Source organism: Leptonychotes weddellii, chromosome 4, assembly GCF_054177405.1.
Source record: "Leptonychotes weddellii isolate Sample4059 chromosome 4, ASM5417740v2, whole genome shotgun sequence".
Lineage (NCBI taxonomy): Eukaryota > Metazoa > Chordata > Mammalia > Carnivora > Phocidae > Leptonychotes > Leptonychotes weddellii.
Window position 1 is genome coordinate 89,857,329 of NC_138372.1, and position 26,725 is coordinate 89,884,053.

The window sequence follows — 26,725 nt, forward strand, 5'->3', positions numbered from 1 at the left end:
GCATGGAGCACTGGGTGTTATGCACAAACAATGAATCATGGAACACTACATCTAAAACTAATGATGTAATGTATGGGGATTAACATAAGAATAAAAAAAAAAAAAGAGCCTATGTGGGAGTTCTGTTTCACCCGCTAATAATCTGAGGCCCTCCCCATGGTCGACAAATCCCCACATGTCCTCAGCCCGCTGCCCTTCCTCCTCTCCTTCCATACCCGCCTCCAGCCACGCTGGCCTCCCTCACCCCCCTGACCACACCTGGCAGGCTCCCGCCACATTTCTGCCCCTTCTGCCTGAAACACTCTTCCCCAGATACCCACGGAGTTGCTTCCCCGTTTCCTGGCCCCCTATCAAAAACGGTACCCTGTTCCATCAGCTTCTAGCCCCTTCCCCTGCTCTATTGACTACAATAGAAGCTCCGAGAGGGTGGGGACTCTGCTTGTTCCTGTAATATCTCCAGCACCAAGACCAGCACCTGGCAGGGACTAGGTGCTCAATTAAGTAACTGTTTCCTGAATGAATTGGGTGCTTTTCAGTCTAAAATCACTCTGTACATTTCTTTTTTATACATGTCTATGTTTTCCAAATGTTCTGCAGTAACTATGATATTTAGTCAGAAAAAGCAATACAAAAAGACAAAAGGCTTTTTTCCAGGCCCATTCTTTGGGCAGACTGAGAGCTGCCATGAAACTGTTACAGGATCACAGGGTTCTCGTCTCACGGAGTTGAAGAATGAACCTCGCGGACACAACAGGGTGAAGTGAAGTGAAAGTTGATTAAGTGAAGGTGAGAGCAGAAAGCAAAGAAGAAGCTCTCTACAGAGAGAGGGGTCCCGAATGGGTTGCCACTGAGGGCTTCTAGTGGCAATCTTCCCTGGAGAACTGACTGGGAAGCTTGTGGCCTGGAGTTTCTGGTGCCATCTTGGTTTGAGCACGGACTATTGCCAACATCCTTAATGACTTAATTCTTTGAGGTTTGGCCATTTTCTGATACATTGTAGCCACCAAAGAAAAATACTCCCTAACATCCCAGGCCAGGTGGTCTGTTTCCTTATCTCTTGTTCACTCTGGCTTAATGCTTCTGCTTGCCAGGGATAGTCTCAGAGCCCAGCCAGGGGCCCCCATCTTTCCCTGCCTATACCTTAACCCTTTCCTTAGTCAAAATGACTTAAGCCTCCCCACCTGCCCAACCCCAGGTCTGAGTGGCACCAGGTCCGTCCTGAGCTCCTCAGAGCCATAACAATACTGGGAAGAGCCACCGGTTTCCTGATGGTAGACAAGAGGATTCAGTGGGGGCCAAGCAGCCTGTTTACCTAACAGCATCTTGGGGTCAGTGAGAGGAAAGTTGGGGGGCGGGGGAGAGGAGTAAAACAGACCCATAACAACTGAGCCACGTCCCCTGCTCTCCCTGCCCGACGCGCCAACACAGCTCCCACCTAGGTCCAGGCTTCCGGGCCTTCCCATAGGAGGCGCAGTGGCTGGGCGCCATGATTTCACGGGCACAACGTGCTTTCCTCAGCCAGGTTTTCTCTCCGTTTTCTCTGCAGACTGTTTCTCTGAGCTGCCTCTGCTCATCTGTGTGACTGAATCCAGAACAAAGAAGAAGCGTCTTGGTTCCAGGGCCGGTCTCTGGCCTGACAGCGCCCCTTCTCCTGTCTCTGCATCCGAGCCCCTGGCTCCCTAGGTGGGTGGGAGTCCTGGGCTCCCCCATGACTCAGGGCCCGTGTTCGAAACCACCTTGTACCCTAGAAACAGCTCAGGAAATGAAAGCCCTTTGCCCTTGATTATTGGTTCCTTTTCAGATGGAATGCTTTCTGATCCTCTTTCAAAGGGCCCATCCAAAATAGGCATCTGAAAAGAGAACTGGGAAGCCACATGGCCCCACTGTCCTGCAGCCTCATGAGCATGACAGCCCCAGGGGCCATCTGGTTCCTGCCTGCGCCGTCATGACCAGCCAGGTCACCCCACACCCAGGGACCAGCTGCTGTCTCCTGGGCCAAGACGCGCCCGATGTGCTCAAGAGCAGGGGTCAGCCAGCTTCTAGAAAGAGCCAGCCGGATGGCGAATACCGTAGTCTTTGTGAGCCACAAACCGTCTGGCCTCTGTCACCTCTTCTTTGTTGGTTTCTTGGGACCCTTTCAAAATATAAAAACCATTCTTAGCTCACAGGCTTTCCAAAAACAGGCTGTAAGGGTGGGCAAAGTACAGCCCATAGGCCAAATCCAGCCCCCTGCCTGTTTTCGCAAAAATGAAGTTTTATTGAAACTCAGCCGTGCTCGTTTGTTTATGAATTATGTGCGGCTGCTCTTCAGCTGCACTAGCAGGACTGAGTAGCTACAACGGAGACTATAAAGCCAGCAAAGCCTGAAATACTTACTCTGTGGCCCTTTTACAGGAAACATTTGCCAAGTCCTGCCCTCCAGTAACAATGTGGATGACTCATACCTCTTTCCGCTTTTAAAATGTTTCACATGCGCTCCTTTTTAATACTGGAAACAATTTTTTGAGATTGCTATTAGGCTCATTTCACAGACAAGGACACTCAGGACATATGGCTGATAAGTGGCAGAACCAGAACCCAAACCCAGATCTCTGGCCTCTCAACTGGGGATTTTTGACCAGATAAAGCTACTCCCAACAGGGCAATCTCTGAAGCCTGGGATTATACTTCTCATTCGGCTCCAGCGGGAAGGAGGCAGCAGGTCCCTTGGAGTCAGCGTCTGAGACAGCCTGGGCAGGGGAAGCCACCCAGCTGACCTTAACAAACTCTCAGGATTGTCCTGAGATCCTAGTGTGCAGAGAGTATCTCCAAGGGCTTTCTGCACACAGGAAAAGACTCTTTTGACAGACTGCCCAGCTGGCAGGAGAGCTGCCCTTTAAAATCCAAGTTTTAAATGTTTAACAGGTAGTCGCATCCCCGTGAAGGGCGCGGCAATCCTTCCACGGGGTGCTGGGACTGGCCTTGGGACCCGCTGCCACCCAGGGCAGCCGTTCCGCGCCTCCCCCTCAACAGTCTGGGATGGCGATGCCATCAGTTGTGGGAGAGGGACCCCCAGTGGACATTGGTGGTATTGCAGCCTCCCAGAGCACCTCCCGCACCCACCTCTTGCTCCCAGTTCACTACTTGGGCTGGGAGTCTAAAACGCGGGTATTGTCATTGAGCCCCAGCACAGGCAGGTAAAGGAGAGTTGTCCTCCCCGAAATCCTCCCTGAGGGACGTTGGGACAGTACGCCTGTTTAACAACGCTGCCCTTTCCCCAACTGTGTTAGGGGCACTTCCTTTGTGCTGCCTTGATGGCCCTTCCTGCGCTTTCAGTCTTATCTGTGGGGCACATCTGCCTCTTGAGGACAGCTGGCCTTTGTGAAGCTTTGTTTTAGCTTCCTCCAGTCCAGCTTTGCTCCAGGACCTGTTCTGCGTGTGCCATGATATTGTTAGTTTTGCTTGTTGCTCTTGTTTGCGGGTTTTTTTTATTTGAATTGAACACCAAAATCATAAACTAGGATTCCCAGCCTTTCTGCAAAAGTCTGACCACATTTGTTCTGAGTTCTTGGGCAGCATCCGGTGGCTGAAGCTGAGGAGCTGCTTCCCCCTTTGGAGAGGCAAGCATTCTCAGTTTGACACAGTCCCCACCATCCCCTATTGTCCCTTACTGCCTGCCGTGCTGTTGATTACATTGCCTTCCCGGTCCCGAGAGAAGCTTCACAGCTACATCCCCCATCCAGAATAATTGCCATAATATTAGCGGCTACCACGGGACCGACACCATGCTGCACGTGGTACATACATTCTCTCGTCTAACCCAGTGGAGTAGGTATCATTATTCCCAACTCATAATGCAGAAACAGATTGACCATCCCTAAGCACTCTCCCTGTGGTCAGACAGCAAGTATTTACCCCACGCAATTAACTGCTGTGACCAGGCAGGCAGGTAGATCTGGATTTAATTCCCTGAGATAGTAGAAAGTTTGCATAGACAGAAAATGTCTTTATGAGCCACATACTTGAGTTGAGTTTTAGTTATGGACATATGCATTTTTCCTTGTCAGATACCAGCCTCCTCCCATTGGTTTAGAGGGCAGCAATGGCTCAGTAAAGGCTCCAAACAATCACTAGGTTTTTCTCTTTTTCTACCCATAACAAGTTCAGGAATGGCTAGCCTTGATCCTGATTATGAAGTGGCCAAGATATCTTTGGTCTTTGGTGTGGAAGACACTGGAATACTCTCCTTTCCTTCCTCAGGACCCCAAGTCTTCACCCCCTTCTGATGCCATGAGCCCAGCGCCAAGCTCCCCGCTGTGACACGGCGTCTGGGCCTAAACTCTGAGATATCACCTCACTTTCTAGATTTTCCAGTCCCTTTTGTATGTCAAAATATCCTCCATCAAAACATCTTCTGCCATGTTCCAAATTTTCAAGCTCTTGCTAAGTGACTGTTAAGTTAATCTGAGAAATGACTGGGGAGATGAGGTGCTGATAGACTCATTCATTCTTCCAACATCCACCTGTGAAATATCCATCCCCTCCTTTTAAAACTATCTCAGGGCTCATAGGAGACTGAAGCCCAAATTCTTAGCACTCCAGCCATCCTCCCCACCCAGCATTCCTCCTGGCCTTCCAATGTCTCCCACACCTCTGTCCCCTCCAGCTACTGGGTCTTTACAACTGACCTTGTCCTCTGCCTGGAAATCTTTTCCACCCCGTGGTGGCCAGTGACTGCCTCCTTGCGCTTCAATCTGTGTTCAGTCACAGCTTCCTCAAAAAGCATTCCCTGACCTCTCTGACTAGATGACGGTCAGACTCCAGCACCACGAACCCCTCCTCAGGGGCAGAATTCTGCGTTTATTTGATGAACACATCTGTGCCCTCATCAGATGACGGGTGCCATGATGCTCTCATGGCGGGACTCTGCCTGTATCCCCAGTACCGCCATGTCCAACTTGTATTTGTTGAATTTGTTTGTGGCGGGGGGGGAGGAGGAAACGGAGGAATTTCTCGTTGGAATTTTAGTTGAATCTAAAATGAGTAAATTTAGTGAGAACCTAAAAGACTTGCCCAAGGAGGCAGCCGAAAGTTAGACCCCAGTTCCCAAGACACATTTCCTTTGCACTCTGTCATTCTTGCCTCTGGAGCTTCTGCGGGCCTCTTGGGGCTGTGCTGAATAATCGCGCCCTGGAAATTATGATGGTTTTGGAGGCCTGCCCAGTCTGGCTCCCGACACAGATGGTGCAGTAGAATCAGCCTGTGGGAGGGTCCCTTTGCCACGTGCAGGGGCTGCAAGCGCCAGGACAGAGCTCTGGGGCACAGAAAGTCATCTCCCACTTGGCACCACCCAGGAGGGCCCCTGGGGCACTAGGCGTGGTCGTAGCAGGAGCGTGAGACCCAGGCTAATCCCTAGAAGAAAAGGGACCATCTACTGTGCCCTTACAATGGGCAAAACGCTTTAGGGACACTATTTGGTTGATTCTGACGCAAGACCTGCCGGAAACATATTATTCTCCCCATTTGCAGCTGATGAAACAGGACCAGAGACTGAGCTGGCCAAGAATCACACAGGTAGCCAGGGGAAGAATGGGTTTTTAAACCCGATGTGTCAGGTTTCTGAGCAAATTCTTACACCACGATGTAGCATGCCCTCAGATAAAGAGGAGAATGCTCAAGACTTCATGAAAGTACAGGATATAAGGACTCAATATAAGAAGAATAAGGAGAGAGCCAGAGGGGGCCGGAGTGAGCCCTCGTAGTGGAAGGCTCAGGAGGGGGTTGCTGGTCCTGGGAGCAGGAGAGCCCGGGACCCAAGGAGGAAGAACTGGCTGGTGCGTAGACGCGCGGAATGCAGGGCGCCTGGCTGGCTCAGTAGGCTAAGCATCTGATTTCAGCTCAGGTCATGATCTCAGGGTCCTGGGATGGGGCTGCGTCGTTGGGCTCCCTGCTCAGCCGGCGTCTGCTTGGCCCTCTGCCCCTGCCCCCACTTGTACTCCCTCACTCTCTTTCTCTCTCAAATAAATAAATAAAATCTTTAAAAAAAGAAGAAGAAGTGCAGAATGCAGCAGGGCTCTGGCAGAAGAGTGGAGAAGGAGAGGGGCCTGGGCGGAGGAGGCCTCCATCATGTGGGTAGAGCTCAAAGCATTGTCCTGTTTCCCCAGGCCACACCCTTCCTTCCTCCCTGCTATTTTTAGCAAAAGGAATTTTTGCTTCCACCTTATATGGAAACATTCATTCAACGGTCCTAGATCTGGAAGAAGAAAATGCAGTCCAGTGGACCAGTCATCTAGTCCAAAGGAAAATGCAGGGAAACGACCCTGTCCTTGATGGTGTGTCTCAGATGCCTGCTTCTGAGAAAGGGGCACGGAGGGGGGAGGGGCGGCATTGTGCTTCCCACTGAGGGAGGGGGCTCTCGAAGGGGCACGGCTGGCACTCAGCAGCCCAGGCCTCTCCTGGGCAACTTTGGGCACTTGATGTTCCCGATTCATTCTCCCCCCTCCAGAGGGAAAGGCAGAATTGAATGGCCTTGAATGCTTCTTGCACTTACGGTTTGATGCTTCTCCAACTTGGACCTGGGGGTGCGAGCAGTGCGAGACAAGAAAAAGGACCGTGGTGCTCAGGAGTCACCCAAGAGGTGATTTAGCAGCAGACTCATTGACGGTATGAGACTGTGTTTGAACCTGACCTCATCCGCATGGATTTTGTACCTTGAGATTTTCTTATCATCTATAAGAAAAATGTAGATTTGAGTCGACTCCGCATGTTGTCTCAGATAAAGGGCACAGATTTTGATGCCAGGCAAGGGTTCAAAGGGTAAGACCTCAAGTAGGCAGCCCACCCCCTCTGAGTACCTGATGCCTCATTTCTAGAAGAAGGATCACAGTGCACACCTCACGGGGTTCGAGGAGTTTCCGCAGAGAGAACATAGACACAGATCCTGGCAGGACTCCTACAAATCATCCGTCCTCCCACTGCGGATGGGAACGACAAAAGTGCAGGATGGAGTTAGCTGAGAATTGAAATCCATCCGGTATTTTTCCAGCACCAAACACGCGCCTTCATCTTTCATGCACAGGCGCGGCTCGGAAACTCTGCAGACGGAGAACAGAAGCCTAGACGGTGGCTTCCCCTCTTAAGTGGATGAACTGAGATCTGAACCCCCATCTGCTGGATCCAACCCCAAATCGTCTTTTCCCAGATTCCCTGGTGGAGCAATCTGCCGGGAAGGGATTCAGCTTGGGGGTTGCTCGCGGAAGCCCCACTGTTTTCACAGGCACGTTTAACCTCCCCTTGTTCTCGGAACACCCTTCATTCTGGCTCGAATGGAACCAGCCTCCCCAGCCACCTGGGACAAGGGGATCTCTCTCGGCTGCTTCTTTGGGTCAGTCCAGGCGTTTCTAGCATTACCACACAACGCATGGCAAACGTTGCTATTTATACCGTGCCTCAGTGCTTTCCAAGGAGTTCGCTCACCCCCTGTAAGGTAGGAGGGGAGTATTTTTGCCCTGATGTTGCAGCTGGGAACAGGGCTGGGGAACTTCCTGACTCGCGGGCGGGGGGGGGGCATAGGGGCTCCGGGCCCTGCGTTCGTTGCACCTGCTGCTGCACACCCCTGGGGGGCTCTCACCAGCGTGACTCCTCCAGCCACTCAGCCTTTTGTCCCAGGGGTTCTTGTCACCCAGAGGCCGAGGCGTGGGGAGGGCTGAGCGGCAAAGCACCTGGAAACTCAGGAGTAACAGGCTGTTCATTCTCTCCAGGGACTGAGACAGTAAGCTCCTTAAATATGCGCTTCCTGGGATGCCTGGGTGGCTCAGTCGGTTAAGCGACTACCTTCAGCTCAGGTTGTGATCCTGGAGTCCCTGGATCGAGTCCCGCATCGGGCTCCCTGCTCAGCAGGGAGTCTGCTTCTCCCTCTGACCCTCCTCCCTCTCATGCTCTCTCTCTCTCTCAAATAAATAAATAAAATCTTTAAAAAAAAATGCACTTCCTCCAACTGGTTGTGTCATTCCCTTCACGGTGATTGCAGCCAAGGATGTGGTGTGACATCAGGGTGTGTGAGTCACTTCACCCACTGGGGGCTTACATCCGGGATGTGCTCTCTTGTACCCCCAGCACCACTTGCCCCGGCTCAGGGCCCCCGATCATCTACAGAGCCGAAACCTGCCCCCCACAGGCCCCTCTGACCACACAGGTTTCTCAGGAAACCGACCACCAATCTAGGCTGTAGCGTTTCTAACTTGTCTCCACTTCGTCTGTAACCCCTTCTCGGGCCCAGCTTGGAACCCTGGTCTAAGCCCCCTGATGGCAGCTTTGTCCACACCTCTCTGAGGGCCAATCACCTCCCAGCTAAGGTCCCAGTCCCGGTTCTACCCCTTTATGAGCAATGCAGGCTTAACTATGTTACTACACTTCTGTGAGTTTCTGTTTTTCCATCTGTATAATGGGAATAATACTACCATCTACCTTCTAGTGAAGGGTGAGATGCAGCAGGCAATGCACTTAGCACAGTGACTGGGACGTGGCAAAGGTTCAATGAATGATGTGTGTGTGTGAACATGTGTGCACGTGTGTGCGAGCACACGCATGTGAATGTGTATATCCCTCCCGAGTCTTGACTCCTTCACTGTATTCTTTCGCCATCTACCAATTCGAGCACCACGGGGCTACATCATTTCTACTTTCTCAAGAATCCTGGTTTCTTATTTCGTCCTTCCTCATGCTTTATGGCTTCCTAACCTCTTTTCCCACACCCGTTTCCTAGCCCTTTGTGGCCTTCATTTCTCCTGCTCATTTCAAATGGTTTACAATAGCAACATATCAACATTTACAACATTTTCAGTTCTATCTAACGGGACAGGGAGTGGAAGCTGGTGGACTAGCTGCAGAATTAATTGAAGCAATTATTTTTTTAAAAAAAGGAAGGAAAACTTACGAAGGATGCAAATAGGCAATTCACAGAAGAGCAAGTCCAGATGATCAAAAAACATAAAAAGCTTTCAGACTCTAGCAATCAGGAAATGTAAATTTAAGTAGCAATGAGATACTTCTTTGCCTCTATCAGAATGACCTACATTTTAAGACTGATGATTCCTCTTGCTGGTGGGAATGCAGGGGAAAAGTTACTTTAATCATTGCTCTTGGGTGGCACAGCAATCTTTGGAAAGCAATCTGGCAACATCTACTAAAAATGAAAATTAAAAATACATATATCCGTTCCACTTCTGGGAATCGACCCCACGGAAATAAAAAGACAGTTGACCCTGGAACAACACGGGTTTGAACTGCATGGGTCCACATATATGCAGATTTTTCCCCATAAACACAGTACAGCACTGTAAATGTATTTTCTCTTCCTTATGATTTCCTTAATAACATTTTCTTTTCTCTGGCTCCCTTCATTGTTAAGAACACACTATATAATAAATAGGACATACAAAGTGTGTGTTAATTGACTGTTTATGTTATCGGCAAGGTTTCCGGTCAACAATAGGCTACTTAGTAAAATTTTTGGAGAGTCAAAAGTTATACATAGATTTTGGATGGTGTGGGGGTCAGCGCCCCAATCCCTATGTTGTTCAAGGGTCAACTGTGCCAGAATGTACAACTATATGCACAAGGATGTATAATAAATTGTTGCTTATGGTGGAAAACAAAACCTAGAAACAAAGCAAATGTCCTTCAGAGGTGGGGAGGGTGAATATATTAGGACATGTGAAGAAATATTCTGCAGCCATTAAAGAGAACAGTTGGACCTAGATCTGGTGATTCATAGGGATTACCATGAGTAATTGGTGAGAAAAAGTGAAGTGCAGGAAATTATACATAAAATTATCCCACTCCTAAGAAGAAATATGCCACCCTTCTTTGCCTTCTGGCCCCATTGTGTATGAGAGCCAACACGCAGGAGCATGGAGGAAACATGGCGGAAGCCAGACCCAGCTGTCATCCTGGTTTTGAAGGCGGATGGGAGAAAGTGAGGGAGGACCCCATCAGAAGAAAAGGAAAAAAAAAAAAAAAAGGACTGCATCAAAATTAAAACAATATATGTAACATAATCCCATTTCTCTATTAATATAAAAGCATGTGTGTGGGTATATGTGAGAAGAAAATTTAAATTACATATACGTATCTTGAACATTTTTGTTAACCCAAAACATACACATGTACATTCCTTCACCAGTAGTTTGACATAGAGTCAAGGCCTTTGCGTTGAGAATATGTCTATTTTTTTGGAGTTCTGCCCTACTGTGCTTTTGTACAAAAATCACACCCTGGATGCATTGTCTACAATTTCTAATTTCGGTTTCCACAGAGCGGAGCGTGAACTTAGACACCTGAAAACAAGTTGAGTACAGGAACCTTTTAGATACCATGCTTTGCCTCCGATCCTTCCCATTGTCTTGCCTCCATCCAATTCAACAATAACCTTATTTTAGGATCTCTCCTTTATTAAGTCTCTGCAAACTGTCAACTTGGTTCTGACAGAAACAATAACTCTTTCTTTCACACCCACATTTCCCCAGTTTATGTGACATTCATTGAAGCGCTCCAGCATGGGACAGGCTTGGGAGCAAACACATGTCACTGCAAGTGACATTCAGGTCAACAGGGAAGCCACAGTACCCCGTGGCCCGCGCATTCAGTGTGCCCGCCGGGAGGGAAGGGCAGCCAGCGTTTCATGGGGAGAACGCATGGGGTCACCCAGCCTGGCGAGTCAGTCACAAGAGGCAGAAGTCCACGTGCTGTCCATGGGAGAGTGGGGAGCTGCCCTGTTGGGTCATATCCAGCTCTCCACGTGACTCAGTTATTCTGTGATTGAAATATCTGGGGTTGGGGGCGCCTGGGTGGCTCAGTTGGTTAAGTGACTGCCTTCGGCTCAGGTCATGATCCCAGGGTCCTGGGATCAAGTCCCACATCGGGCTCCCTGCTCTGCGGGGAGCCTGCTTCTCCTTCTCCCCTTCCCCCGGCTTGTGTTCCCTCTCTCGCTGTGTCTCTCTCTGTCAAATAAATAAATAAAATCTTTAAAAAAAAAAAAAAAAAGAAGTATCTGCGGTTGGGAGTGAGTGTGTGGGGGTCAGCAGACATGGAGGAGCCCAACCCCTTCCGCCATACATTGGGTAGCATTTTGCTGCTATGGCAAGAAGTGTGGGGTAAGTGGCTTGACTGGGGGCGGGCCGTCCAAGGGTTTGCAATCCTGTCTTGGGACGGGTGATGCAGCGTCGGGACAGGACTCTGGCCCAGCTTCACGTCTCCCAACTTGCTAGGTAACTTTGGACATATCATTTTAGGTCACTACACCTGTTCCCCCCTCTGCAAAATGGGGCGACACTGTCTCACTCACAGTTTTCCTGAGGTTCAAATGAGATGGGTCTTCATAGAAGTACTTACCACCGTGAGAGGACTGGCCAGGCGGTTTTCAGGTGTGCATACCTTACATAACATCTGTAGCAACAGGATGGGAGGAGGAATTCCATCCCTTCAATGAGCAGCAAGGTTTACGGCAAAGAACTTGCTCTTGGGCCAGAGGGACAGAGTCGGGTACACTTTTGGCAGGAGCTTGCTGCTCGTCTTTGGGCAAGTTGCTTCATCTCTCTGAGCATCTGCCTGTCACCTGGGAAACGGAGGACAAGAATGGGAAAATCACACTTCACTTGAGCCGCTATGGTGAGGATCACATAGAGCTTCTGAGTCCAAAGGTGTCTGGTACACAGGAGAGGCTCAGTAGATGCTATTCTTGTGGACGTGATTCTTAGTCCACAAACTAAGACACGAAGGAAATGGAATGTCCTCTAATGTCCATAACTCAACTTATTTCTGACTCTGAGCTCTCATTTCTCTTTGTTGGTGGAAAACTTAAACCCCAGCCCTTTTCGGGGAATTCCCCCACTGTGGCATTGTGGACTGTGACTTCTCATTGTAAAGATGTGGGGGTGGAAGGTACTTGCCCCCGATTTCCCAGCCACACAGGCTGGGGCTGACTGTCCTTTGCCCTGTCCATCTGTCCTGTTGTTCTCTACTGCTTCTAGGGCATATTTAGAGCACACAATTGTCTCCATGGCTTGGGGCACAGAGCCAAGAAAAAAAATGGATGCAAGACAATAGGGAAGCATAGAGTCAATGGTGAAACAGAGAGTGGTGTGCATCTAAAGACATCCAAATTAAAAAAAAAAAAAAATTAACACTGTGAAGGCTACACAAAACACACCTATGGGCTGACTCTTTCCCACTCTGGACACAGTGGGCCCTCACTCTCTTAGAGCTCTACCTCACCCCTTCTGACGCTCCCCCTAGTTCCCTGTTTTATTCTTCTCTTAGCCCTTAATACTGTACTGCCCTTATTTATCTGGTTACATGTCTGTCTTCCCCACTAGAATGCAGGCCCATGAACGCAGACTTTTGTCTGTCTTGTTCACTGTTACATCCCAAGTGTCCAGAACTGTGCCTGGCACATAGTAGGCACTCAGTTAACATGTTGGATGGATGGATGGATGGATGGATGGATGGATGGATGGATGGATGACTTCATTGTTGAATGAATGAATTGGTTTTCTTTCTTCTCCTATGATACTTCTGCTATCAGAAGATTCTCAGCTGGGCTGGGACTAGGGTGAGGGGACCCTCAGCTAGGGTGCAAAATTTAAGGGGGCACCAAAAGAACTCAGTAATCAAGATAAATAATACTTAATGCAATATACTTAAGATTCAAAATTAGCAAAAAAAAAAATCTGTGAAGAGCAAAATCTCAACATTTTAAATAAACACGTGATCTGAAGGGCTTTACAGTGAGCTAAAGGCAGTTGGAAAATTAAGATCATCACCTGGTCAAGAGAAATTCTTCCCCTCCGACCACCCCCCCCCCGGGGAACAGCAGGGGTGATAACATTTTTAACTCCTGTGGGTGAGGTAAACCTGGGTGCTTGGGCCAGGCTGGTGTTGGCCTCCGAAGCCTGGCCGGGGCTGCATAGTACCAGGGGACACAGCCGGCCCCTTGGCCAGGCCTCAGTAGTCGTCATCAGCCCACCTGGTCAAGAGAAATTCTTAAACATGGCAATGTTATCCACTGAAAATAAGATACGCAAAGAAGTAGATTTTGAAATCTTACTGAGTTTTTCATTAAAGCCGGGAAAGTACTATTCTAATAAACACTATTTTAGGGTATAAATAAAATATTTAAACTTAAAATACTGTTGAGTTCTAATATACCTACTTTTCAATTTTTCAATTTTTTTTTGTTACTGTAATGTTCTAGAAAAGTCTTGCTCATTAAGAAAATACATACAGATGTGTATCAGGGGCATGCATTTTTTTTTCTTTTTTTCTTTTGCTCCAGTCTCCAAATGATTGGCCAGACCTGTTGTTTCCTGACTGTTCATTTAGCCATTCTGACCGGTGTGAGGCGGCATCTCATTGTGCTTTTGATTTGTATTTCCCAGATTGGAGGCCTACTACTTTAATCAATAGTTTTGTTTTGCATGAAAGACTCTTGAAAAATAAATCTTGAAGAAGAAAAAGAGATCAAGAAGAGGAAGAGGCTGGGGAGAGAGGAAGGACTCTAACTCCCCAGGCTGCCCAGTGAACCCACACATCTGCTCACTTCACTCTCACTTCCGCCATCCCTGGTCACTCCCGGTCAGACCACATAGGCCCTGGGCTGCTACTAGGCCTCTCACTACATGGCCCAGTGGCCAGGGCTGGGCCTCCTCTGGCTGGTGGACACACACAGCTGACCTTTTAGTTGAGGGTGGGGGGCGTAAATCTGAGGGTTTCAGAGGTCTCCCCACTCTCCGTGGAAGAGTGGCCACATGCCTCTAACTTCTCTTAGTGTAGCTTGGTGGTAAAGAGCCCTCTGGGGCTGCACTGCCCGGTTGGAGTCCTGATTCTTTCGCTTGTGACCGGCTGACCTTGGACAGGTGCCTGTGGCTTTCCTCATGCATGAATCAGAGAGAGCAGTAGCACCTGCCTGTCCCTTGGGGAGGGCTGCTGATGGAGCCAGAGGCCTCGGGGAGGAGCACCAGGGATGCAGAGACGAGGTCGAGGGTGGGGGAGGGGGGTGGAGGGTCCAGTGCTGACTGTGGAGGGAGGTTCCACTGGCTCTGCAGGGGAAGCACCCCGGAAGGAGGGGCTGGGCAGGGAATGGGAATGCAGAAGATGGATGAGCAGGGGATGTGGATGCGGGGCAGAGCATGGCTAAGGGTGGCCGGGAGGAGACACACAGTGGGACGATCGGTCTCAAGAATCTTTTTTTTTTTTAAGATTTTATTTATTTATTTGAGATAAAGAGTGAGCATGAGTGGGGTGGGGGGGGGGTCGTGGGCAGAGGGAGAGGGAGAAGCAGGCTTCCCGCTGAGCAGGGAGCCCGATGTGGGGCTCGATCCCAGGACCCTGGGATCATGACCTGAGTCGAAGGCAGACGCTTAACGACTGAGCCACCCAGGAGCCCCTGTCTTGAGATTCTAAGTTGAACTCTGGTTCATGACACTTTCATAGACTCACTGGCTGGTGTTTGAGGCTAGATGATTGTTCTTGGCTCTGACTTCCAAATAGAAGGTCGCTTTATCCTCTGGTAATTTTCAGCCCCAGGCAGAGTGGGGAAAACTGTAGTTGGGGTCCTGAGATTAGGGAAGTCGCCCACATAGTCCATTAGCCTCCAGGGCTGAGCCAGGGCTGAAGCAGCTGACGGGGAAGGCCGGCTCCGGGGGTGGGGGGGTGGGGGGCCTCCCTTTCCCAGGGCCAGCCCTCCTCTAATTGCTTAGTTCTTTTTGTTATAATAACGGTTTTATTAGGACATAATTCACACACAATACAAGCCACTCATTTGAAGTGTACAATTTGATGGTTTTAGTCTGACAGTTATACAATTACTACAATATTAGGACACTGTCATCACCCCAAAAAGAAACCATGCCCTCATTAGCAGTCACTCCTTCCCCTGACCCAACATCCTCCTCCCAGCCCTGGGCCACTAGGAATCCACTTTTTAGCTCTATAGATCTGCCTATTCTATTTTGTATGGATGAACTTATATAGTGTGTGGTCTCTTTGGATTGGCTTCTTTCACTGAGCACGTTTTCTTTTTTTTTTTTTTAAAGATTTTATTTATTTATTTTAGAGAGAGGGAATGAGAGACAGCATGAGAGGGAGGAGGGTCAGAGGGAGAAGCAGACTCCCTGCCGAGCAGGGAGCCCGATGCGGGACTCGATCCCGGGACTCCAGGATCATGACCCGAGCCGAAGGCAGTCACTTAACCAACTGAGCCACCCAGGCGCCCTGAGCACGTTTTCAAGGCTCACCCATGTGGTAGCACATATCAGACCCTCATTACTTTTTTTTTTTTAAGTAGGCTCCACACCCAGCGGGGAGCCCAACATGGGGATTGAACTCATGACCCCGAGGTCAAGACCTGAGCCGCAATCAAGAGTCAGACACTTGCTTAACCGACTGAGCCTCCCGGGCGCTCTCAGATCCTCATTACTTTCTACACTGACTACTATCCCATTGTTTGAATGTACCACGTTTATCTTTTCATCAGTTGACGGACATATGGATTGTTCCATTTGGCTATTACGAGTAATGATCTATGAACATTCATATATGTGGACATGTTTTTCTCTTGGGCATACACCAAGGAGTGGAACAGCTGGATCATATGGTTGTAATTCCTTCGTTCTTTGTCTATACTTCTGTTTTAGGACTTAGTACACTCATCACAAGTGCTCACAGATCTGTTTGCCCTATCACATTGCAAGCTTTCCTGTCGCAGACCCCACAGAACCTAGCATCTACAAAGCACTAAGTACGTGGGAACTACTCCACTGAGCCAAATGCTGCTTACAGACACGGCAAGATGAGGCTGGAGAGCTACCCACCAGATCCCATGGCTGGGGGAGGGGGGGTCTCTGGTAACATTGACAAGCCTGATTGAAGTGGGTTCAAGAAAGGAGGAGAGGAGTCAGAAAAAAGGAAGTACAGATCATTTCTTTTGAGAAACTTTTACGTTAAAGATAGTGGAAAAATGAGAAAAGAGCTAGATGGGGAAGTGAATAAAGAGTATTTTGTTTTTTTGGAGATATGGGAAATGACAGTCTGTTTGTATGACGTAGCAGAGAGGTAAATGCTGATGATGCGGGAGAGAGGTAGACAAGGAGTGATCTCCTTAAGTAGATGAGGGCAGCTGGGATCCCACACAGAAGCAGTGTCATAGATGGAATATTTTTGTCCTAAGACTCACATGTTGAGACCCTAATGCCCATGTGACTCTATTTGGAGACAGGACCGTGAGGAGGTGACAAAGGTTACATGAGGCCCTGAGGGTAGAAACCTGCTCTGGTAGAGCTGGTGTCCTCAGAAGAAGAGGAGAGACACCAGGGCTCTTCCCAGCCATGAGCGGACACAGCGAGAAGGCAGCCGCCTGCAAACCAGGAAGAGAGCCCTCACCAGGAGCCAAACCAGCCAGCACCTTGATCTTGGACTTTCCAGCCTCTAGAACTGTGAGAAAATAAATTTCTGTTTTTTTAAGTCACCCAGTCTAATTTGTTTTTTAAGCCACTGGTATTTTGTCATGGCAGCCCCAGCAGAATAAGACAAGGGGGGAGAATGGAGGTTTCAGGAGGAGCAAAGGAGGGTTCACATGCAGTCACAGGAGGGGAGGCAAAGGACATGGCTGCCGATGCAGTTGGGTGTGTAGACATGCGGTGGGAGGTTCTTCTGGATGCTTTTGTTTCAGTGACAGAGGAAGTGAAGCAAGCAGCAGAGCATGAGGACACAGGGCTGCAGGTCTAGGAAGAGAGGGGAGGAGACAGTGAGCAGACCAGGGCAATGCAGCGAGGCTGAGAGCCACTGGGAGCCCCCTGGGGGTCTGCAGTCACTGAGATGACACTCCTCAGCCCAGGGCTGTCTTTGCCTGCAGGGGTCCTTAGCAGCTCAGGTGCAGGGAGGGAATCAATCAGCAGAGGTGACTCTGCCCAGGGTTGGGATTTGGCCAAATGAGGAGGATGAACCGCAGGGTAAAAGAGTGAAGGTAGCAGGTTGCTCTCATGATGAACATGGAGACCCAGCACGACTCGGGGAACGAGAAGTCGCAGCGGCTGCAGGCCAGTGGGGGGCCGTGGGGTCACTGGCTTGGAGGACCTGTTGGGGCTGCAGGGTCTGTGGAGTGGGGCGCCAAGGGAGAGACGTGTAAGACGGAGAGCGGAGCAGGGATGCTTTTAACAGGGACTGTGAGGGGCTGCGGGCATTGGTGGTGGAAGGTCAGGGGCAAGACCAGGACGGTGGCTGCTGGGAAGGGAGGGAGGCAAGATGCTTGGGGCAGACCATGCCAGGGCACTGGACCTGGGGGTTCTGAAAGCACACTCAGATACTGAAGGGAGGAGCGTTAGGAAAGAGTGATCTGGACCTAGCGCTAAAATTTTCACAGGTTGAGGAACAACAAAGATAACCAGAAAAGGGGTGTGTGGTGGTGGTGATCTGCTGGTTTGCCCATCGGAACTGAGGAAGGAGGCATGGGCTGGAAGCAGACAGGAGCCAGGAGGACACCGGCCCTCCCTCTTGCCCAGGGTCCAAGGAGCACAGGAGAGGAAGGAACCGGCCCTTAAGAGGGCCTCAGGAAGCAGCATCCCTCGGGGAGAGTCAGGTTCCGGTGAGAACAGAAAGGGGAGGGAACATTCATAGCAGAGAATACGAGGAATTTTGCCGTTGATGGAGGGGTCAGAAAGGGCCTTACGGAGCATCTAGAGACAACGGTCTGGAAGGCGAAGGATGTTCTGGGAGTCCCAGGCTCCCCACAGGGCCTGGAATAAAGGGTTTCACAGGATGAGCCAGACACACATTTTGATAGGAAGCTTTGCTGCCCAGAGGTGGGAGGACCAGGGAGAAGTAGGGGTGGGTCTTCCCAGCAGTACTCAGGGCGCCCAGGACCCTGCTTCATTCTTGCTGACACCTGGGAGGGGCCCTGAGAGAGCTGCCTCACGCGGCTTTCAGCACACTTTGTCTTGGTGTGAAAAAGCAGTATTTCCTCTTTGAGGCTGAAGACTCTCATGTGGCAGGAGCTCCAGGGGTAGTGTGGGTTCAGGAGCTAAGGGCTTGGGATGTTCGTATATATGACGGCCACCTGAGGGACAGCCAGGGCCGTCTGCTTCCTCATTCAGGAGATGCTTCTGTTCTGCATTTGTATAGGACTTTACAGTTTTTAAGAGTTCTCTGCTGTTTCCCTGCCCATGTGACAGCTAACACCAGACACTGAGTGAGTTAAGAGACCTTCATGAGACAAGTCTCCCTGCGTGTGGATGGCGGCGATCTGGTCTTAGCAAAATAAACGAAAAGACCCTTGTGTCCTCGCCTCCTGTCAAGAGCAACGGACCCAGCACGCGGAACGTACTTTGTCCATCTCCTCCCTCACTCTACTACCAATCCTGCAATGAATTCTTTTCCCTCTAAAACAAAAGAGAAGCGGAAGATAGATTTTAGGAAAAAACCTTCACCTCCTGAGGTGTGTGACTCAGAATATTTTTCTGACCTAAGAGGAAAAAAAAAAAAAAGCCAAACCATCTACCACTTATGTATATATTTACATATTTACAAATTTATATCTCTCTGATAGAAAATTTATAGTAAAAAATTGAGAGGCAAAAGTCATCTACAGTATCTAGTCATAGATCACAGCAGGGATAGGGTAGATACTGGTGCTGGTTGTTAGTTGATATTTCTTCCAGAAAAGAACCTTCTGGTGGAGGGCCACTTCAGATTAGAATTCCAAAATGTCCTCGAAGATGACATAAACTTGAATGGCAAATCAGATGGCTTTTTGTTCCATTATTTAAATAACTTAGTCGCTATACATTTGATTTCATCTTGTAGTACCGGTCAACTGGGGCTATTAAAAAAAAAAAAGATCTCATGTTAGTAACTTGTAAAATGCAGACCAAATTACCCTCCTAGTCTAATGCGAGTAGCCCTTTTGCAATAAAGCCATCAAAGCCAAGGGCTCCGGGGAGCAGAGATGGAGGGAGACTGGTCTTGGGCCCTCCTGGGATGGTAGCTGGAGGCCCACAGGAAGTACCACCTTCAGTGCGAGGCACTCGTTAACAGCCCATTTCCTCAAACCAACTCAGTCTTTGAGTGTCATCGAACTCTCCAAAGAACAAAGCTGAGACCTTAAGGACCCTTACATGAGCCGCTTCTCTTTGTGGCAGTTATCAGCTCCTTGCCACATGAGTCTCCTGGGGATAGTTACTGCCCCTCCCTCAGCCTCTCTTCCTGATGAGTCATCTCTGCAGTGGTGACAGGACCAGCCCCAGTTAGCTCAGAGGAAATGAGCCCAGGCACAAAGCTGCAGAATTGCCTGGACACGCCCCTTCAAACTGAGGTTCCCGTTCTTGCCTAGTGCCTTCCCTACAGTCTGTACTTCATAGGTCAGACCAGATCTGCCAGGCGCAGCCCAGACCACACCAGGGTTCCCCAAATATCTGTACCCCGTTAGTGACCAGAGATCATAAACAGTGAGCGCTGGAGTCACAGGGGTTAGGTAAAAGGGAGCAAATTATGAGCTTTCCTTATTAAGAATCTAATAGGCGCCTGGGTGGCTCAGCCAGTTGGGTGTCTGCCTTCGGCTCAGGTCTTGGTCCCGGGGTCCCGGGATCGAGTCCCACATCGGGCTCCCTGCAGAGGGGAGTCTGCTTCTCCCTCTCCCTCTGCCTCTCCCCTCTGCTTGTGCTCTCTCTCAAATAAATAAATAAAACCTTAAAAAAAATAATCTAATAGAACGTGAAAATGGGTGCAGTGAATTTTTGAGGGGGATGAAGCGGGCGCTGCTTCCCAAACCTGTCCCAGCAGGCACAGGACTCCTTAGAGCAGCTCTGCAGGTGCAAGGCTCGGTGCCCTGCTGCTCCCCCCACCCCCCCCACCCCCCCCTTCAGGGGGCTCTCCTCACCCACACCCACACCTGTTGCACCTCCTGCCAATGAATGGGGCCTGCCTCTCCAGCTCCCCTTCAGGCTGAGACACGGCCTACAGACTGCAGATCTTTCTTCCCACAGAAACAGGGTTCTCTGCTCCCTTTTTAACTTGGGTGACTTTGTGACCTGTTTTCTAGGCATTTACACAAAAACAGAGACTACCAGCACTCCTGGAAATTGTCGACATTGGCCTGTGTGGGTGAAAAGTGTGATGTCATGTCCATTTTTCTCTCAGCTATCTGAAATCTACTGGCTGTCCTTGGATATTTTCTGATTGGGTCTAGCTCTTTCAGACACTGTCCTCACAGAAATGTGACAATTTGGCCTTTGTTCCTGGTTATGCGTGTCCCCTCCCCCACTACTCTTCCAACCCTTCCCCCCTCCACCATATATGTAACTCTTTTAATAATTGAGTTTAAGGAAGTCCCACTGCAGCCACAGTGGGCTCTTTAAATTTAAAAATTATTATTAAATAGGTAGTAAATACACAAAGTACAAAATCTGAAGAGTAAACAAAAATACACCAAGAAATGTGAGCTCCCACACCCAGCCCCAAGCCACCCAGGTTTCTCCCCAGGATGTCACCCTCAGATGTCATTTTTACCTTCCTAGACTCATTATCCCAAAGCAGTGCTTTTCATGCTTTTCGGAACTCTCCTGCTCAAGAGCCTACAATGGCTCCCTATTCCCATATCGTTCCATCTTCATGCCCCTGACTTCACTCTTCTGCCACTTGCTCACCTTGATGCTAAGTAGGCCAATCTCTCCGTCAAATAAACCACGAGGTTTAGCTCCCCTCCATGTCTTTGCCTCTGCTGCTTCTCCCAGCTGGAATGCCTTTTCCACTCCACCCCTGCTCTGAAGATCCAGCTCCCATCCTCCCCCGCTCAGAGTCTTCATGATGATTCTGGCCTCTTCACCTCCCCTCGGCTGGCTGCCCAGCCCTGACCATCCCCACCACACATTCTGGCCCATTACCCCGTGCCTCCGCCCTTCTAACTGTTTATGTTCTCGTCCTCTCTCTCCAGTGTGCCCACAAGCTGCTCCAGGGTGGGAGCCCTAACGTATCCCTTCTCTGAATCCCACACAATGTCAGGCCTCCCTGGGAACATGATCTCAAACCATCAACTAACACAGTGCCTGACCTCACTGCAGTAACCTCCGTTTTCACAGAGCCGGCGAGGGCATGAGCTCTGGGATGCTCCATCACCTCTGGCTCACAGCCTGCCTTGCATGACGTCGGCAGTCATGCTTCTGATGGCGCTCCTCTGCTGTCACCAGCTGGGTCTCAGCAGAGCCCCACCGGGAATCTCGCCCTGCCCTGGCACTCATGCTTACTGCCGCCAATCTGTAACAGCCACCGTGTCGTCTTTCTCTCCCCACTTCCCTGCTGGCACACCTGTTCCTCTCCTCACCTACCGTTGCTCACCCCCTCTCCAGCCCCCTCCGCATGGCCTCCTGCCACCGCCGGCCTCCCTGGTAACCTGGGCGTGTCCCGGCCAGCAGCTGGGGAGAAAGGGACCCTCTGAGTCCCCGGGCCCCGTGGCACGCAGGTGCTCCCTGCTGCGCAGAGGCCCGTCCTCGTTCCCACCCCAACCGTTGACCCCATGGCTTTCTTGAAAATCAGCAACTCACTCAACAAAGCCAAAGGTCTTGACCACCCGCCCTCCTCCTTAGCCTCTCCTCCCCTTTAGTACGCAGCCACCTCCCTGAGGGTCTCTAGCAGGGGGCCACCCTGGCTCTCCTCCTGGACTTGTCCCACCCTGGCTCCTCCACTCTGCCTGGGCTTGGCTTTCTTGGTGATCTCAGACGCTCAGAGCATCAGTTACTGTCCTGATGAAGATGCTGTAGCTCCACCCACAGCCCCTAAAGCCACTTCTGCAGTCATGCGCCAGACCTAGGACCCAAGTAATGCGCCCACCCCACACTCAGCCCGTCACAGCACAGACCCAGCTTCCCAAGCCAGAGCCGCGCCCGACTCCTCCGTACGCCTGGTGGGGCCACCATCTTCCAGGCACCAACCGTCGGAATTCCTGCCACTTCTGGCCTCTTTCCTGGATAATAATAATATTCATAACCATAATAGCACAGTAACATTTATTAAGCCCCATTCTGAGCCAGTCACAGTTCAAAGCATTTTATTTTTATTAACTTGTTTATACATGTTGCTATTTCTATGCTATTATTACCAACACTATTATTTCTCTACTCTTGTTATGCCCATTCTCCATAGAAGACAACTGAGGCACAGAGAGTTGAAGAGACTTGTCCGAGGCCCGGGAGAGATGAGCTGGCAGGGAACCCCCACCCCCACCATGGGGAGCCCGCCCTCTCAGCTGGAATGTTCGTTAATATGACCACCACACTTCCTCCCGCACCTAGCCCTCACGGCCACTCTGCCACGACCACCACGATTCAGGCCCTCTCTGCTTGGTTGCACTGTTTCATTGTCCACCAACCAGTGTCCCCTTCTCCAGCCTCTTGTCTGTTAATTCCCCATATGCTTTGTCTAACGCAGAGCTCTGCTCAGAAATCCTCAGTGGTTTCCCAGGAAAAAATGACACAAGCCTCTTGGCAACTCTCTCTCAGTATCTTGGCATGGCCAAGCCTGCCAGTTCAGCCCCAGCTCCCTCTATTCACCGATATCTGCTGCCCCAAAGAGGATGACTCTTCCACTCCCTATCCCGCCCTTTACAGCCCTGAGCCTTTACTCTTCCCATCACCCCCTAAAGCCCAGCTCCTGGGCCCTTGCCTCCTGACTGCCAAGGACGTGGTGGGGGACAGGGATCCTTCTGGATACTCCATAGCCTCCTTAGTCAGCACTGCTGCTCCTAACAGTGTCTGGATCCTAGCTTTTGTTTGTGATACAGGCCCAGCTCTGACCCTGGCTCCCGAAGTGAACCCAATCCTTGGTCCAGTTCTCCTGGGATGGGAGATGGAGGCTAACAGTATAACCCTCGGAGTCTGAAGACCCTGATTTGAATCCCAGCTCGACTGCTTCTTAGCAATGGGACCTGACTTCTCATAGTCGCTGTCTCTAAGCAAGTGGTAATGACACCCTTGTGCGAGGCCCATCGTGAGGGTGTGAGGAGGTGCTACACGGAAAATGCCGAGCCCAGCGCTGATGCTACATATTACCATTCAAGACAAGTGACAGATAGACAGATGGTCCCCAAGGAAGAGGCGCTCTACATCAGGGCTGTTCTGGTTCTGCTACATGATATGTAACTTACCCACTGTACAGTCTACAGGGTACTTACTCGGTTCTCTCTGTGTTTCTGCCACATTTCAGACAACCTACAAACAAAGGAATTTGCAACTCAGTTAAAGGACTGAAAAGCAAAGCTGAAATCTGCAGTTACAGCCTGCCTGATGGGAGACCTGAATCTGGAACACTCTAAACCACACCTGTCAAGTTGGTCTTCCTGCTCTTCCAAATGCTTAAGTTAAACTAACTACAGAGGGGGTCCAAAGAGGTGTTCTCAAAACTGCTCATCAGATGACAGAAAAAGAAAACCAAACACTGAACAACAATGGCTATTTCTGCAGCAGCTCATGCATAAGGCTAAAGATGTAGGGCAGGCTCGGATGGCGTGGGCCAGCACTGCCCAGGAATATGTGAGCCACAGGGGTAATTTAACAATTTTAGCAGTCACCTTACAAAGGAAAAAGAACTGGGTGAAATTCATTTTCAAAATGTTTTAATTTTGAAATTAATTTTAATGTTTAATTTGGACACTTTAATAATTTTCAAAATACTTTATTTAGTAAGCCCAACGTGTCAAAAATATTATCATTTTAACATGCAATCAAAATAAACATTACTAATGAGATATTTTGTGGCCCTTTTCAAGTATTAAGTCTTATAAATTCAGTGTGTAATTTCTATTTCAGCACATCTGTTTGGACCCCCACGTTTCAAGGGTTCAACGGCCGCAGGTGGCTCATGGCTACCATTTTGGACAGCGCCGTTTTGGACATTAAGATATGGCTTCCGCACACGTACCCATCAGTGTCCTCCCATAAAAGGCATCAGCCCTTGTCTGGAGCCAGACTAGCGGTCCAGCAGCCTAGTCCACAGGCTCGACTGAACTTACCGTGGTGTCTGTCAACTACAATTCACCGCGGCAGCTGCTTACGTTCCCCTGTCCCCCTCAGAAGGCTCCGTGCCAAATGCCTCACCCTTTCCCAAGTTATGGCTTTACGATTGTGAAGCTGGCTCAAGTAATTTTTTTCAAGACAATTTTTTTTTTTCAAGTTATACAGAGCTACCGGTACTGCCCATGGGAGTAACTTTCTCTCCACTGAGTGAACTTTTTTTTAAAAGCTAAATGAACTGACTGTTTTGGAATTACATGGGCACTCAGTACCACCTTTTTTTGGCTCAGGTATTCTGGTGACAGACCCACAAGAACTCTGAGTGGAAAATGATTTTGGTTTCTGGGGACCAATCTGTTATGGAGACGATTAACAATGATGCTGCTATTTGGGGATTAAAAATAATTTTTTACAAGAACATTGCCCCAATATTTTACTCATTGGTAATGAAGCCTCAAAACTTTCTTCAGCTGATTTTTCTATCTTATTTAGAGGAGAGTCAGCTGACTTGTAATCTACTACCTAGGGATCTTTGTGGTATTTGCAACCTGTAATACGGACACAGTATTCCTGAGACGCCATATTCTAGTGACAATGTGCAAACAGTAGTCTAGGACAGCAATGACGGACAGAACTTTCTGCAATGATGGAATTCTTCTCTATCTGGTCCGTCCCATTACGGTAGCCGCCGGCTCTCTGTGGCTACCGAGCACTTCATATGTGGATAGTTCAAATGAAGAAAGAAATTTTAAATTAAATTTAATGAATTTGATTTTATATTTAAACCACTCCACGTGGCCAGTGCCTACGGTACTGAGCAGTGCAGGTCTAGGGAACGTGAAATCTAAGTTAGTCCAAGACGTGAATGTGAAATGACATGGGTCCTACACACCATCACGTGGCTGAAAGCTGACTCTTCCGCATTCCCTGTGGCAGTGACAAATCAGTCTTGCAAAGAGCCTTCTGGAGAAAGCGGATATGGAAAGTGTCGGGGCTGCAAGAACATCTGGTCTTCACATTTACAGCCTGGATCCTGGTCTGTGTCCCCTGGGGCTTGAGGAGGGGCTTCTTGTCCCCAGGAAAGAACAGGATCGGGGGCAGGTTACCCATTCTCCAGGGCACATGGGCTGCCTTCCAGGCTGGCCCACATCTCTAAGGAAGCAAGGATGGCTCAGGAAGACAGTGCAGGTAATAGCAGGTCATTATGACCCACTCCCAAGTCACCAAACCCCAACAACAGCTGCCTTTTCCCCGGGACCTCCTTTTGGGCTAGAAGACGTGGAAAGTACGGCCCTGGCAGCCAAGAGCAAGTGGTCTTTTGCAAAATCCAGCTTGGAGACCAGAGATATAATATCTGCTGAAGCAGACCACAAGTAGAAGGAGGCCGGGGAACATCCATCTGTGTTTCCATGTCTGTAAAGCCCCCTATGGCCTGAGGATTCCTTCTGCCCTTAAGATCATGCAAAATCTTGGCAAACCTGGCAGACCCAGCAACCTCGGACAACAAGGAACACAAAACGAAACAAAAGGCTTGGTTTTCTTCCAAACGCTTAAAATTCCAAACTTTGCTTTAGTCTCTAAACTATTAATTTTCTGGCCTTTGAAAACCCAATTTGAGTTTGAAAACTTATTTTTTTGAAAGAAAGTATACATACCTTTTCTAAACAGCAAAAAAAATGCCACTCCTGCTACAAGGACTACTGCTGGTAAAATCACAAAATTGTGCCTTGACTGCCCTGTAAAAAAAAAAAAAAAAAAAAAAAGGAAGCCAGTGAGAAAGAAAGAAACAGCCAGACTGATCAAAACAGAGATCCAGGTGACTCTCCTTATTTGCAGATTCCATATCTGCAATCTACCTACTTGCTAAAATATATGTGTCCTCCCCACGTCAATGCTCACAGCACGTTCACGGTCCCTAGAGGACACGTGCAGCAGGATGGTGAAAAATCTGATGGCTAGTGATCAAAAACCTCCCAAAAAACAAGAGTCCAGGGCCTGATGGATTCCCTGGCGAATTCTACCAAACATTCAAAAAAGAAATAACACCTATTCTACTGAAGCTGTTTCAAAAAATACAAACAGAAGGAAAATTTCCAGACTCATTCTATGAGACCAGCATTACCTTAATCCCCAAACCAGGCAAGACCCCATCAAAAAGGAGAATTTCAGACCGATATCCCCGATGAATATGGATTCCAAAATGCTCAACAAAATCCTAGCTAATGGGATCCAACAATACATTAAAAGGTTCATCCACCATGACCAGGTGGGATTTATCCCCGGGATGCAAGGGTGGTTCAACATTCACAAATCAATCAGTGTGATAGAACACATTAATAAGAGGAGGGAGAAGAACCATATGGTCCTCTCAATTGATGCAGAAAAAGCATTTGACAAAATACAACATCCTTTCCTGATTAAAACTCTTCAGAGTATAGGGATAGAGGGAACATTCCTCAAGTTCGTAAAATCCATCTATGAAAAACCCACAGCAAATATCATCCTCAATGGGGAAAAGCTGAGAGCCTTTCCCTTAAGATCAGGAACACGTCAAGGATGCCCACTCTCGCCACTATTGTTCAACATAGTACTAGAAGTCCTAGCAACAGCAATCAGACAACAAAAAGAAATAAAAGATAATTCAAACTGGCAAAGAAGAAGTCAAACTCTGTCTTTTCACAGACGACATGATACTT

General features: G+C 49.2%; 1 protein-coding gene and 1 long non-coding RNA gene across 4 annotated transcripts in view; one reads left to right on the forward strand and one right to left on the reverse strand.

Moving 5' to 3' along the window:
• Nucleotides 1-26,725, reverse strand: part of LOC115943959 (uncharacterized) — a 1,191,882-nt gene that overhangs the window by 1,135,420 nt on the left and 29,737 nt on the right. For 2 of the 3 annotated variants that reach the window (XR_014144113.1, XR_014144114.1), the window contains exons 4-6: nucleotides 25,685-25,765; nucleotides 23,192-23,228; nucleotides 17,802-18,850 (exon numbers count right to left, since the gene is read on the reverse strand). This is a non-coding gene — a long non-coding RNA (uncharacterized LOC115943959). Of the gene's footprint in view, nucleotides 1-15,015; nucleotides 15,031-15,240; nucleotides 18,851-23,191; nucleotides 23,229-25,684; nucleotides 25,766-26,725 lie in introns of those variants that run through there. The other variant, XR_014144112.1, reaches the window with a different exon arrangement.
• ATP1A1 (ATPase Na+/K+ transporting subunit alpha 1) overlaps nucleotides 1-26,725 on the forward strand; it is a 343,485-nt gene that overhangs the window by 112,260 nt on the left and 204,500 nt on the right. The window lies entirely within an intron of this gene.